Genomic DNA, 15,381 nt, shown 5'->3' on the forward strand with positions numbered 1-15,381 from the left:
AAATGGGAGCCACCATCACTAATGATTGCTCTTGGTGTGCCAAACCTTGTAAAAATATTTCCTCTGAGAAAACTGATCACAATCTTAGCATCATTAGTTCTAGTGGCAATGGCTTCCACCCATTTGGAAACATAATCGACAGCAACTAATATATATTCAAATCCATAAGAAGTAGGAAAAGGGCCCATGAAATCAATTCCCCAAACATCAAATATATCAATGACTAAGATATTAGTGAGAGGCATCTGATTTCTAGCATGAAAATTACCCATCCGTTGGCATCTATCACATGAAGCACAAAATGTATAAGCATCCTTAAAAAGGGTAGGCCAAAAGAAACCTGATTGTAGCACTTTGTTGGCAGTCTTCTTTGCTCCAAAATGGCCTCCGCATGCATGGGAGTGACAAAACTCTAGAATGCTCTTAAAATCACCTTCAGGCACACACCTTCGAATTACTTGGTCCGGACAATGCTTGAATAGGTATGGATCATCCCAAAAGTAGTATCTTGCTTGTTTCCTAAGCTTGTCACGTTGGAATGTAGATAACCCTGTAGGGAGTTCGTTAGTGCATAAGTAGTTAACAATATCAGCAAACCAAGGCAATGGATTAAGAGAATTCAAAGCACAAATAGAGAAGAGTTGCTCATCAGGGAAGCTTTCACGCAATGGCAGTGAATCCTCCTCTTCATTAGATACATGCACCAATCTACTCAAGTGATCAGCCACCACATTCTCACTTCCTTTCTTATCTTTTATCTCCAAGTCAAACTCTTGCAACAAGAGGATCCATCTAATGAGGCGTGGCTTGGCATCCTTTTTAGCTAACAAGTATTTCAATGCTGCATGATCAGTGTAAACAATGACCTTGTTAGTAATCAAATAAGATCTGAACTTCTCTAAAGCAAATATGACAGCTAATAACTCCTTCTCTGTGGTGGAATAGTTGAGTTGGGCATCGTTGAGGGTTCTACTAGCATAGTAGATGGCATGTGGCTTCTTATCAACTCGCTGCCCCAAAACAGCTCCAACAGCATAATCTGAGGCGTCACACATCAGTTCAAAAGGCAAGCTCCAATCCGGTGGCATAATGATTGGGGCAGTTGTGAGCATCATTTTCAAAGCATTGAAAGCATTCTCACAGTTTTGATCAAACACAAAATCCATGTCCTTGGCAAGGAGATTGCACAAAGGCCTTGCAATCTTAGAAAAATCTTTAATGAAACGCCTATAGAAACCTGCATGGCCAAGGAAAGAACGTACTTCTTTGACAGAAGTAGGTGAGGGCATAGAAGCAATCAAATCAATCTTAGCTTTATCTACCTCAATTCCATTACTAGAGATGACATGACCAAGAACTATGCCTTGGTTAACCATAAAATGACATTTTTCCCAATTAAGCACAAGGTTATTTTGTTCACATCTAGCCAACACCTTAGATAAGTTATGCAAACATTGATCAAAAGAATCACCAAAGACAGAGAAGTCATCCATGAATACCTCAATAAACCTTTCTACCATGTCGGAGAAAATGCTCATCATGCACCTTTGGAAAGTGGCTGGGGCGTTGCAAAGACCAAAGGGCATCCTCCTATAAGCAAAAGTACCAAAGGGACATGTGAAGGTTGTCTTCTCTTGATCTTCTGGGGCTATGGCGATTTGGTTGTAACCTGAATATCCATCAAGGAAGCAATAGTGGCTATGGCCAGCCAATCTCTCAAGCATTTGATCAATAAATGGAAGAGGGAAGTGATCCTTGCTTGTTGCTGTGTTGAGCTTCCTATAATCAATGCAAACTCTCCAGCCCGTGGTCATCCGTGTTGGTACAAGCTCGTTTGCTTTATTCTTCACCACTGTGATACCTGATTTCTTGGGGACAACTTGTATTGGGCTCACCCATTTACTGTCAGAAATAGGGTAAATAATACCAACATCTAAAAGCTTCATTACTTCTTTCCTTACCACCTCCTTCATGTTTGGATTGAGACGTCTTTGGGCATCCCTCTTAGGCACTGCATTGTCCTCCAATAGTATCCTATGCATGCACGATGTTGGGCTTATGCCTTTGATATCTGCAATGCTCCATCCAATCGCAGTTTTGTGCTCTTTTAGAACCCTCAAAAGCTTCTTCTCATCATTTGGTTCGAGGTGTGAGGCAATGATAACAGGTAGAGTCTCACTCTCACCTAAATAAGCATATTTAAGGTGTGTTGGCAATTGCTTTAATTCCAACTCCGGTGCCTGCACAATAGAAGGTAAAACCTTATTAGTAGGTGCGGGTAAAGATTCAAATTGGTTTGCATACCTCTTTCCCACTTCTATGTAGCTATCCATGCTGCAAACAAGCTCAAGAAGTAAAGGAGAGATCACAGCCTCTAATCTGTCCACTTCTTCTTTCCTTATGCTTTGTGTGATGCATGCTTCAATAGGCTCCAAATAACTCATTGGCAGTGCTTCTTTCACCATATTATCAATTGCATCAAGCTGGAAAACTTCATGCTCATCACTTGGAAACTTGGAGGCTTCAAACACTTTGAATGCTATTGTCTCATCAAACACGTTCATAGTCAATGTACCCTTCTTCACATGAATAATTGCACCGGCAGTTGCCATGAATGGACGACCAAGAATGAGTGGTAACTGATTGTCATGAATTGGTGCTTCTTCCATTTCCAACACCAAGAAATCAGCTGGCAAAATCAGCTCTTCTACTTTCACCAAAACATCTTCTAGAATGCCCCTAGGGTACCTGATAGTTCTATCTGCCAATTGAATGCTCACAGATGTGGCTTGCAACTCACCAAGGTTAAGTTTCTCATAAACATGATATGGCATAAGGTTAATGGATGCACCAAGATCAAGCAAAGCTTTTTGAAACTTAAAATCACCAACTATACAAGGTATAGAAAATGAACCTGGATCCTTTAGCTTTGGAGGTAGCTTTCTTTGTAAGACTGCACTAACCTCTTCACTTAATGCAACCTGTTCATGCTCTTTGAATCTCCTCTTGTTAGTGCATAGATCCTTCAAAAATTTTGCATATTTTGGAATCTGAGCAATGGCATTGAGCAATGGGATGTTGATTTGCACTTTCTTGAATATTTCCATTATCTCATCCAAGCCTTGATCTTTCTTTGACTTTGATAACCTGCTGGGAAAGGGTGCAATAGGCCTAAAAGCATTAGATGAAATTGGAACTTGATTAGCATTAGATGATACCTTAGGGCCTGTGCTCTTTCCAAGAGAATTGAGGGGCTGTTTGGTGGAACCTGTGGGCTGCCCTTGTGGTGGCTGAATGATCTCCACGTTTTCTCCATCTTCTTGCTCTTCATTGGCATCTCCAACCTTATTATCAACTTGTTTACCACTTCTCAAGATGTGCACTGCTTTAACTTGCTCATGATGCCTTGGATTCACCTCCGTTTGGCTTGGAAAAGTTCCGGATGCTCTATTGCTCATGGAGGATGCAATCTGCCCAACTTGCACTTCTAGTTTGTTCACTGCATTTTGAAGATTCTGATTGGTTTGCATCTGTTGCCCCATGAACTTCTTGAACATGTCTTGCAATTCTCCCATTTGATCACCCCTTTGCTCTTGTACTTGTTGGGGAGCTTGCTGGAATTGCCTTTGTTGTATTTGAAATCCTGGGGGAGGTCCTTGAGATTGTTGCACATTTGAATTATTGCTCCACCTGAAATTAGGATGATTTCTCCACCCCGGATTGTATGTGTTTGAGTAAGGATCATTCTGAGGATTCCTTCCTTGAAGGGCATTTGCTTGCTCTAGCATGTGCTTTGCAAAAGATTGGTCTTGAACTTCCTCTTTGCTTCCTAGAGGGCCAGTCACTGCCTGTTGAAGCAAAGAACACATAACATCAAGTTTTGCATTAATCTCATTATTAGTACTTACCTCAGAGACCACAGCTTTCATAGGAGCTCCTCTTCCTTTATTGTAGCTCCATTGTTGAGAGTTGGTACTCAAAGATTCAAAGAGAGTAAAAGCCTCATCTGCTGTTTTGTTCATCAGTCCTTCTCCACTTGTTGCATCTACCATCATCCTTTCGGAATCAAGCAAACCTTCATAGAAAGATTGCATTTGCATCCAACTCTCTATATTGTGGTGTGGGCAAGAACTCATCATCTCCTTGTACCTCTCCCAGCATTCATGAAAAGCTTCTCCTTCTCTTTGTGTGAAACCAAGAATTTCCTTTCTAATCTTGTTAGTCTTTTGAGCTGGAAAGAATTTCTGCAAAAACTTATTAGAAAGCTCATCCCAAGTACGAATTGAAGCATTAGGCAAAGAGTATAACCATGACTTAGCCTTATCTTTTAAACTGAATGGGAATAGCCTCATCTTAATCTGCTCATCATCAAGTCCTTGAATTTTGATTGTAGCACATATTTCAAAGAATTGCTTAACATGCATGTAAGGATCCTCAGTGGTATTACCATAATAAGTTGGAAGAAGATGAATCATACCACTTCTAAGCTCAAACCTGTCAATTGTGAGTTGAGGATAGACGATGCACGAAGGTTGATCAGTGACTTTGGGGATGGAAAATTCACGCAGGGGTTTCCTAGGTTGGACAACAAGCGCACCACCTCCTTCATCATTATTGTCGTTGTTTGGAATCTCTGCCATCTTGCTTGAACCTTCAGATTCGTAGCTCTCAGATTCAGCACTTAAAGAACTATAATTCCTCCTTAAACCAACACGTACAGCAAAAGTTCCTGGTGAAATTGGCTCAGAATCAGATTCGGACATATATGCACACACAAGAAACCAATTAGTGCCTTCAAATGGAGATAACAACTAAAAAGAAAAACAGAATACAGAAATAAAAACCAACGAAAACAAAAACAAAAACACTCAAAGTAATCTAACTATAGCACCATCGTTACCGGTTCCCCGGCAACGGCGCCAAAAACTTGTTGAGCCTATTCCTAACAACTAAAATGAGTTATTAAAAATAGAAACTTCAATTCTCGCAAGTGCACGAACCATTTATAGTATAGCTTATGAAATACGAGGTCGATCCCACGGAGAATGGTAACTTGGTTGCAAGTTAAACTACTTAGAATGATGGAAAAACTGAAAACAAAGAAACAAACTAACTAACAATTGGCAAGGTCTAGGACAGAATCCTAGCACCACACACGCACTCGAATGGGGGGTTTTTGTTGTTTAAATGAAAACAAGAGAATGAAATGGAAGTGCTGGAAGTAAACAATGGCAGCAATGAACAAGTTGTGAAACAATGATTGAGAAGTGTTAGAGCCTTGGAATCTACCACTAGTCTTCCTATCCAAGTTATGAATGCATAGAAATTGACTCAAGCTTCATTAACAATAGATTATCGCATACAAGCCTATGGTATCTAGGTGCAGGATGCATGATTCTCCTAAGGCATGTAATTGTGCATGGTATCTACACAACACGTGATCTCTAATATGCAACCTAAGCATGGTATCTACTTAGAATAAAGCATATAAGAGTCATTAAGTTCCTTGAGAATATGATAATCACACAAGTCCTAGAACATGGTATCTGTCCTAGTCAACCTATGGTTATTAACCCCTTGAATGATTCTTAGGCCATTCATGTGTTGCTTGTGAAAGGAGAGTAGAATTGGTGAATCTAAACCCCTTCCCAACCTGTGCTAGATGCATAAAATCCTAGTTAGCTACTCCAAGAAAACATACATCAAGCACATAATAAGCTGGAGATTAACAACTTGATAATGAAAGCAAGGAAATCAATTAACTATGAAATCATCCATAACATTGAATATTCATGACTAGGGCTTCATCCTAAGCCCTAACAAAATGGATTAGTTAAACATAATTATGAATACAGAAGATAAGAAATACATAGGTAGAATAAAGAGAATAGAAGAACTAGCTGGTGGCAGCAAGGTAGTTTCCAGGACAGCTCCCAGCTCTCCCTCCTTTGCAGCTAGCTCTCTCTCTCTCTTTGTGGTGAATCTGAATGTGTGTATGGAAGTAATGGATGAAGTGAATTGTGTCTGGGATGTGGAATGGAAGTGGTATTTATAGGGAGAAGGAAAGGGGAATTCTGAATTGAATATGACTAATGCATACAACACTTGTATTTAGATAATCAGAATTGGTTGCTGCACTAAAAAATCCCACCAGCAGCCATAGGTCATCTTCATGTCAGCATGATCAAGCATCCATCCAGAAACCAATAGCTCATGCCTAGCTCACCATGACCAAGCATCCATCAGCTCATCCTCATGTCAGCATGATGTGTATTTTGATGGGCTCACGGATTGGGTTTGGCTGAATCCAAATATGACTTTAAGATATCCATTTTGAAGTTCAGAATGTCTCTGATCCAACCACACAAGTATTGGCCCAATCCAAGCTCGGATGAAGAAGATAAGTCCGAAATGAACTTCTAACTCAATATCCAGTTTTTGCACGTTTTGCACCATTTTGCTTCAAAAGCAATCTCTTGCTGCCTTCAACCTATAGAACACACAAACATAGGTAAGTGACTTGAAATAAAGAGAAACTAAACAAAATTACTAAGTAACGAAGGCATGCAAATGTGTGAAATTATGAACTTATCAAATACCCCCAAACTTAGACTTTGCTAGTCCTCGAGCAAACAAAATAAAACTACAACTTAGAAAACAGAAAATAAGCAGCTAGCCTTCCAAACAATATCCTCAAAGAATCATCAAAGTATATGGTTCCAAAGAAACACAACAATCACAATCTAAGTTCCACACATGATTCAAGAGTGTGCAAAGCTTACAATGACATCCTTAAGTGTAGTGTGTGAATGCCAAATCAGAACAACACCTGCAACTCAAATAAGTACATGCGCACACACTTAAAGCACAATCAAGAATTTCGAGCCCCATAAGCTCATTATGAAATCAGCTCTCCACAGTAATACCACACATTACCAAGGATCAAAAGGACTTTACAAGGGTTGTAATGAGGCATAGGGTAGTGGTTGAATGAAAGAGGAGACATGGAGATATAACAACATTTTGAGCACAACTAAAGCATAGGTAAAAGCATGAGAGATTACTGAACTTTGTAACAAGCAAGGAACACATACATGAGCAGATTTTCAACATAATTTCAGCACCTTCAAATGTGTTATTTGGCCTAATTTTGTGGCTCTTTACCCTAGATCACCATGATCTTTCCTTATAACACCCTAGGGCCGTGACTACATTGGTCACACTTCATTACCTCTTTTGATTAGTTAACAATACCCCAAAACTTATTTCTTTTCAACACTTGGGTTACAGCACTAATGACTCAGTTTTGCTCCAAAAACCTTGCAATCTTTATGACTCTCCTTTAAAGATAGCTTTAATTGCTCAAAGAATAGGTAAAGATAAGAAACAGAGATTTATTATGGTAGAAATGGTTTACACAAAGAAAGGCTTAACGTAGGCTCAAATGGATTGACTAGGGATGAATACATGTAGAGGGATGGTTAGAAAGGCTCAAACGATTTAAACATGGCCTAAATCACTTCCTAAGCATTGTATGGCAACAGAATGTCTCAAGAGATATTCAAATAAGTTCTAGAGCATGAAACCAAGATCATGAAATAAGCAGAATTGCATAACATCTCCAAGTAGCAAGAAATTGGACTAACTTGGCAAAGTGCTCAATAAGTGCAAGGATGGCATGCAAGACAAAGTTCACTCAGAATCACACATAGGCCTTAAACAATGACTATCAATTTCTGAAAAAACCATATTAGTATTAAATCCAAGTCTTATCATAGGTGTTTGGAAGGATAACGAAACAACACACAAAATCCTGCGTTATTAGACACTAGACACACTTAAAAAAATTTAAAATTTGACAATAAAACAACATAACTGAATCCTTCCCCCCAAACTTAAATGAAACATTGTCCTCAATGTTTAGAGTATAAGAACAAGCAATGCCTCATAAATGAAAGGAAAGAAGATAAGGAAAAGACATAACCAAATGTTAGAGTTCAGAAAACAACTCCCCTTTGAAGCGATTAGGACGCAAGCAAGCTCCTTGCACGTTCTATCTTCTCCTCATCACCTTGGGTTGCCTCCCAAGAAGCGCTAAGTTTTATGTCTTCAGCCGGACGTCCAAACTTTGGTGAGCTTCAAGAGAGTGGTGGAGGCTCCTTGAGTGCTTGAGACTCAATATTGGCATCAAAGTTGGCATCAAAGTAAGGTTTCAACCGATGTCCGTTCACCTTGAAGGTGCTGCCATCCTTAATATTTTGAATCTCCACTGCGCCATGATCAAACACATTAGTAATAACAAAAGGGCCAATCCACCGAGAACGAAGCTTACCTGGGAAGAGCTTAAGGCGTGAATTGAATAAGAGAACCTTCTGCCCTTCCTCAAGTGTGGAATACACCAACCCCTCCAATTAGGAACGAACTGCCGTCGAACTTGAATTGTCCAATTTCTCACACCTATTGATATCGGATCGAGCCCAAAACTTGGGCAACATCATAATATGGTGGGAGGAGTTATTTGGGGAGTTTTGAGTGAAATCCAATCGCTAGAAGTATGGAATACACCAACCACTCCAATTAGGAACGAACTGCCGTTGAACTTGAATTGTCCAATTTCTTTCACCTATTGATTTCGGATTGAGTCCAAAACTTGGGGAACATCATAATATGAAGGGAGGAGTCATTTGGTGAGTTTTGAAAGAAATCCAATCGCTAGAAGTATGGAATACACCAACCACTCCAATTAGGAATGAACTGCGGTTGAACTTGAATTGTCCAATTTCTCACACCTATTGATTTCGGATCGAGCCCCAAACTTGGGCAACATCTTAATATGGTGTCAGGAGTCATTTGGTGAGTTTTGAGTGAAATCCAATCGCTAGAAGTATGGAATACACCAACCACTCCAATTAGGAACGAACTGCCGTTGAACTTGAATTGTCCAATTTCTCACACCTATTGATTCCGGAACGAGCCCCAAACTTGGGCAACATCATAATATGGTGTCAAGAGTCGTTTGGTGAGTTTTGAGTGAAATCCAGTCGCTAGAAGTATGGAATACACCAACCACACCAATAAGGAACCAACTGCCGTTGAACTTAATTGTCCAATTTCTCACACCTATTGATTTGGGATCGAGCCCCAAACTTGGGCAACATCATCATATGGTGGGACGAGTCATTTGGTGAGTTTTGAGTGAAATCCAATCGCTAGAAGTATGGAATACACCAACCAGTCCAATTAGGAACGAACTGCCGTTGAACTTGAATTGTCCAATTTCTCACACTTATTGATTTCGGATCGAGCCCCAAACTTGGGCAATGTCATAATATGGTGTCAGGAGTCATTTGGTGAGTTTTGAGTGAAATCCAATCGGTAGAAGTATGGAATACACCAACCACACCAATTTGGAACGAACTGCCTTTGAACTTGAATTGCCAAATTTCCCACCCCTATTGATTTCGGATCGAGCCCAAAACTTGGGCCACATCATAATATGGTGTCAGGAGTCATTTGGTGAGTTTTGAGTGAAATCCAATCGCTAGAGGTATGGAATACACCAACCACTCCAATTAGGAACGAACTGCTGTTGAACTTGAATTGTCCAATTTCTCACAACTATTGATTTTGGATCGAGCCCAAAACTTGGGCAACATCATAATACGGTGGGAGGAGTCATTTGGTGAGTTTTGAGCGAAAACCAATCGGCAGAGGTATGGAATACACCAACCACTCCAATTAGGAACGAGCTGCCGTTGAACTTCAATTTTCCAATTTCTCACACCTATTGATTTCGGATCGAGCCCCAAACTTGGGCAACATCATAATATGGTGGGCGGAGTCATTTGGTTAGTTTTGAGTGAAATCCAATCGCTAGATGTATGGAATACACCAACCACTCCAATTAGGAACGAACTGCCGTTGAACTTGAATTGTCCAATTTCTTTCACCTATTGATATCGGATCGAGCTCAAAACTTGGGTAACATCATAATATGGTGGGAGGATTCATTTGGTGAGTTTTGAGTGAAATCCAATCGCTAGAAGTATGGAATACACCAACCACTCCAATTAGGAACGAACTGCCGTTGAACTTGAATTGTCCAATTTTTCACACCTATTGATATCGGTTCGAGACCGAAACTTGGGCAACATCATAATATGGTGGGAGGGGTCATTTGGTGAGTTTTGGGTGAAATCCAATCGCTAGAAGTTTGGAATACACCAACCAGTCCAACTAGGAACGAACTGCCGTTGAACTTGAATTGTCCAATTTCTCACACTTATTGATTTCGGATCGAGCCCCAAACTTGGGCAATGTCATAATATGGTGTCAGGAGTCATTTGGTGAGTTTTGAGTGAAATCCAATCGCTAGAAGTATGGAATACAATAACCACTCCAATTAGGAACGAACTGCCGTTGAACTTGAATTGTCCAATTTCTCACACCTATTGATTTCGGAATGAGCCCCAAACTTGGGCAACATCATAATATGGTGTCAAGAGTCATTTGGTGAGTTTTGAGTGAAATCCAATCGCTAGAAGTATGGAATACACCAACCACACCAATAAGGAACCAACTGCCGTTGAACTTCAATTGTCCAATTTCTCACAACTATTGATTTTGGATCGAGCCCAAAACTTGGGCAACATCATAATATGGTGGGAGGAGTCATTTTGTGAGTTTTGAGTGAAATCCAATCGCTAGAAGTATGGAATACACCAACCACTCCAATTAGGAACGAACTGCCGTTGAACTTGAATTGTCCAATTTCTCACACCTATTGATATCGGTTCAAGCCCAAAACTTGGGCAACATCATAATATGGTGGGAGGAGTCATTTGGTGACTCTTGAGTGAAATCCAATCTTTAGATGTATGGAATACACCAACCACTCGAATTAGGAACGAACTGCCGTTGAACTTGAATTGTCCAATTTCTCAAACCTATTGATTTCGGATCGAGCCCAAAACTTGGGCAACATCATAATATGGTGGGAGCAGTCATTTGGTGAGTTTTGAGTGAAATCCAATCGCTGGAAGTGTGGAATACACCAACCACTCCAATTAGGAACGAGCTTCCGTTGAACTTGAATTGTCCAATTTCTCAAACCTATTGATTTCGGATCGAGCCCAAAACTTGGGCAACATCATAATATGGTGGGAGGAGTCATTTGGTGAGTTTTGAGTGAAATCCAATAGCTAGAAGTATGGAATACACCAACCACTCCAATTAGGAACGAACTGCCGTTGAACTTGAATTGTCCAATTTCTCACACCTATTGATTTCTGATCGAGCCCCAAACTTGGACCACAACAGAATATGGTGGGAGGAGTAATTTGGTAAGTTTTGAGTAAAATCCAATCACTAGAAGTATGGAATACACCAACCACTCCAATTAGGAACGAACTTTCGTTGAAATTGAATTGACCAATTTCTCACACCAATTGATTTCGGATCGAGCCCCAAACTTGGGCAATGTCATAATATGGTGTCAGGAGTCATTTGGTGAGTTTTGAGTGAAATCCAATCGGTAGAAGTATGGAATACACCAACCACACCAATTTGGAACGAACTGCCTTTGAACTTGAATTGCCAAATTTCCCACCCCTATTGATTTCGGATCGAGCCCAAAACTTGGGCCACATCATAATATGGTGTCAGGAGTCATTTGGTGAGTTTTGAGTGAAATCCAATCGCTAGAGGTATGGAATACACCAACCACTCCAATTAGGAACGAACTACCGTTGAACTTGAAATGTCCAATTTCTCACACCTATGGCTTTCAGATCGAGCCCAAAACTAGGGCAACATCGTAATATAGTGGGAGGAGTCATTTGGTGAGTTTTGAGTGAAATCCAATCGCTAGAAGTATGGAATACACCAACCACTCCAATTAGTTACGAACTGCCATTGAACTTGAATTGTCCAATTTCTCACGCCTGTTGATTTCGGATAGAGCCCAAAACATGGGCAACATCATAATATGGTGTTAGGAGTCATTTGGTGAGTTTTGAGTGAAATCCAATCGCTCGAAGTATAGAATACACTCCAATTTGGAACGGACTGCCGTTGAACTTGAATTGTCCAATTTCTCACACCTATTGATTTCGGATCGAGCCCAAAACTTGGGGAACATCATAATATGGTGGGAGGAGTCATTTTTTGAGTTTTGAGCGAAATCCAATCGCTAGAAGTATGGAATACACCAACCACTCCAATTAGGAACGAACTGCCGTTGAACTTGAATTGTCCAATTTGGAACACCTATTGATTTCGGATCGAGCCCAAAACTTGGGCAACATCATTATATGGTGGGAGGAGTCATTTGGTGAGTTTTTAGTGAAATCCAATCGCTAGAAGTATGGAATACACCAACCACTCCAATTAGGAACGAACTGCCGTTGAACTTGAATTGTCCAATTTCTCACACCTATTGATTTCGGATCGAGCCCCAAACTTGGGCAGCATCATAATATGGTGGGAGGAGTCATTTGGTGAGTTTTGAGTGAAATCCAATCGCTAGAAGTATGGAATACACCAACCACTCCAATTAGGAACGAACTTTCGTTGAAATTGAATTGACCAATTTCTCACACCTATTGATTTCGGATCGAGCCCAAAACTTGGGCAACACCATAATATGGTGGGAGGAGTCATTTGGTGAGTTTTGAGTGAAATCCAATCGCTAGAAGTATGGAATACACCAACCACTCCAGTTAGGAACGAACTGCCGTTATACTTGAATTTTCCAATTTGGAACACCTATTGATTTCGGATCGAGCCCAAAACTTGGGCAACATCATAATATGGTGGGAGTCATTTGGTGAGTTTTGAGTGAAATCCAATCGCTAGAAGTATGGAATACACCAACCACTCCAATTAGGAACGAACTGCCGTTGAACTTCAATTGTCCAATTTCTCACACCTATTGATTTCGGATCGAGCCCAAAACTTGGGCAACATCATAATATGGTGGGAGGAGTCATTTGGTGAGTTTTGAGTGAAATCCAATCGCTAGAAGTATGGAATACACCAACCACTCCAATTAGGAAAGAACTGTCGTTGAAATTGAATTGACCAATTTCTCACACCTATTTAATTTGGATCGAGACCAAAACTTGGGCAACATCATAGTATGTGGGAGGAGTCATTTGGTGGGTTTTGAGTGAAATCCAATCGCTAGAATTGTGGAATACACCAACCACTCCAATTAGGAACGAACTGCCGTTGAACTTCAATTGTCCAATTTCTCACACCTATTGATTTCGGATCGAGCCCAAAACTTGGGCAACATCATAATATGGTGGGAGGAGTCATTTGGTGAGTTTTGAGTGAAATCCAATCGCTAGAAGTATGGAATACACCAACCACTCCAATTAGGAACGAACTTTCGTTGAAATTGAATTGACCAATTTCTCACACCTATTGATTTCGGATCGAGCCCAAAACTTGGGCAACATCATTATATGGTGGGAGGAGTCATTTGGTGAGTTTTGAGTAAAATAAAATCGTTAGAAGTATGGAATACACAAACCACTCCAATTAGGAACGAACTGCCGTTGAACTTGAATTGTCCAATTTCTCACACCTATTGATTTCGGATCGAGCCCCAAACTTGGGCAACATCATAATATGGTGGGAGGAGTCATTTGGTGAGTTTTGAGTGAAATCCAATCGCTAGAAGTATGGAATACACCAACCACTCCAATTAGGAACGAACTGCCGTTGAACTTGAATTGTCCAATTTGGAACACCTATTGATTTCGGATCGAGCCCAAAACTTGGGCAACATCATAATATGGTGGGAGGAGTTATTTGGTGAGTTTTGAGTGAAATCCAATTCCTAGACGTATGGAATACACCAACCCCTCCAATTAGGATCGAACTGCCGTTGAACTTGAATTGTTCAATTTGGAACACCTATTGATTTCGGATCGAGCCCAAAACTTGGGCAACATCATAATATGGTGGGAGGAGTCATTTGGTGAGTTTTCAGTGAAATCCAATCGATAGAAGTATGCAATACACCAACCACTCCAATTAGGAACGAACTGCCGTTGAACTTGAATTGTCCAATTTGGAACACCTATTGATTTCGGATCAAGCCCAAAACTTGGGCAACATCATAATATGGTGGGAGGAGTCATTTGGTGAGTTTTGAGTGAAATCCAATCGCTAGAAGTATGGAATACACCAACCACTCCAATTTGGAACGAACTGCCGTTGAACTTGAATTCTCCAATTTGGAACACCTATTGATTTCGGATCGAGCCAAAAACTTGGGCAACATCCTAATATGGTGGGAGGAGTCATTTGGTGAGTTTTGAGTGAAATCCAATCGCTGGAAGTGCGGAATACACCAACCACTCCAATTAGGAACGAGCTGCCATTGAAATTGAATTGTCCAATTTCTAACACCTATTGATTTTGGATCGAGCCCAAAACTTGGGCAACATCATAATATGGTGGCAGGAGTCATTTGGTGAGTTTGGAGTGAAATCCAATCGCTAGAAGTATGGAATACACCAACCACTCCAATTAGGAACGAACTGCCGTTGAACTCGAATTGGTCCAATTTGGAACACCTATTGATTTCGGATCGAGCCCAAAACTTGGGCAACATCGTAATATGGTGGGAGGAGTCATTTGGTGAGTTTTGAGTGAAATCCAATCGCTAGAAGTATGGAATACACCAACCACAAAAATTAGGAACGAACTGCCGTTGAACTTGAATTGTCCAATTTCTCACACCTACTGATTTCGGATCGAGCCCCAAACTTGGGCAACATCATAATATGGTGGGAGGAGTCATTTGGTGACTTTTGAGTGAAATCCAATCGCTAGAAGTATGGAATACACCAACCACTCCAATTAGGAACGAACTGCCGTTGAACTTGAATTGTCCAATTTCTCACACCTATTGATTTCTGATCGAGCCCAAAACTTGGTTCAACATCATAATATGGTGGGATGAGGCACTTGGTGAGTTTTGAGTGAAATCCAATCGCTAGAAGTATGGAATACACCAACCACTCCAATTTGGAACGAACTGCCGTTGAACTTGAATTCTCCAATTTGGAACACCTATTGATTTCGGATCGAGCCAAAAACTTGGGCAACATCATAATACGGTGGGAGGAGTCATTTGGTGAGTTTTGAGTGAAATCCAATCGCTGGAAGTGTGGAATACACCAACCACTCCAATTAGGAACGAGCTGCCGTTGAAATTGAATTGTCCAATTTCTAACACCTATTGATTTCGGATCGAGCCCAAAACTTGGGCAACATCATAATATGGTGGCAGGAGTCATTTGGTGAGTTTTGAGTGAAATCCAATCGCTAGAAGTATGGAATACACCAACCACTCCAATTTGGAAC

At 40.6% G+C, this 15,381-nt stretch overlaps 1 non-coding gene across 1 annotated transcript; it reads left to right on the forward strand.

The window, feature by feature from the left end:
- Positions 1 to 4,110: 4,110 nt before the first annotated feature.
- On the forward strand, positions 4,111 to 4,217 carry LOC148294214 (small nucleolar RNA R71). Its single transcript, XR_015836138.1, has one exon. It is a non-coding gene; the product is annotated as a small nucleolar RNA R71 (small nucleolar RNA).
- Positions 4,218 to 15,381: the final 11,164 nt, after the last annotated feature.

This window comes from Prunus avium, chromosome 5, assembly GCF_965620075.1.
Source record: "Prunus avium chromosome 5, drPruAviu1.hap1.1, whole genome shotgun sequence".
NCBI lineage: Eukaryota > Viridiplantae > Streptophyta > Magnoliopsida > Rosales > Rosaceae > Prunus > Prunus avium.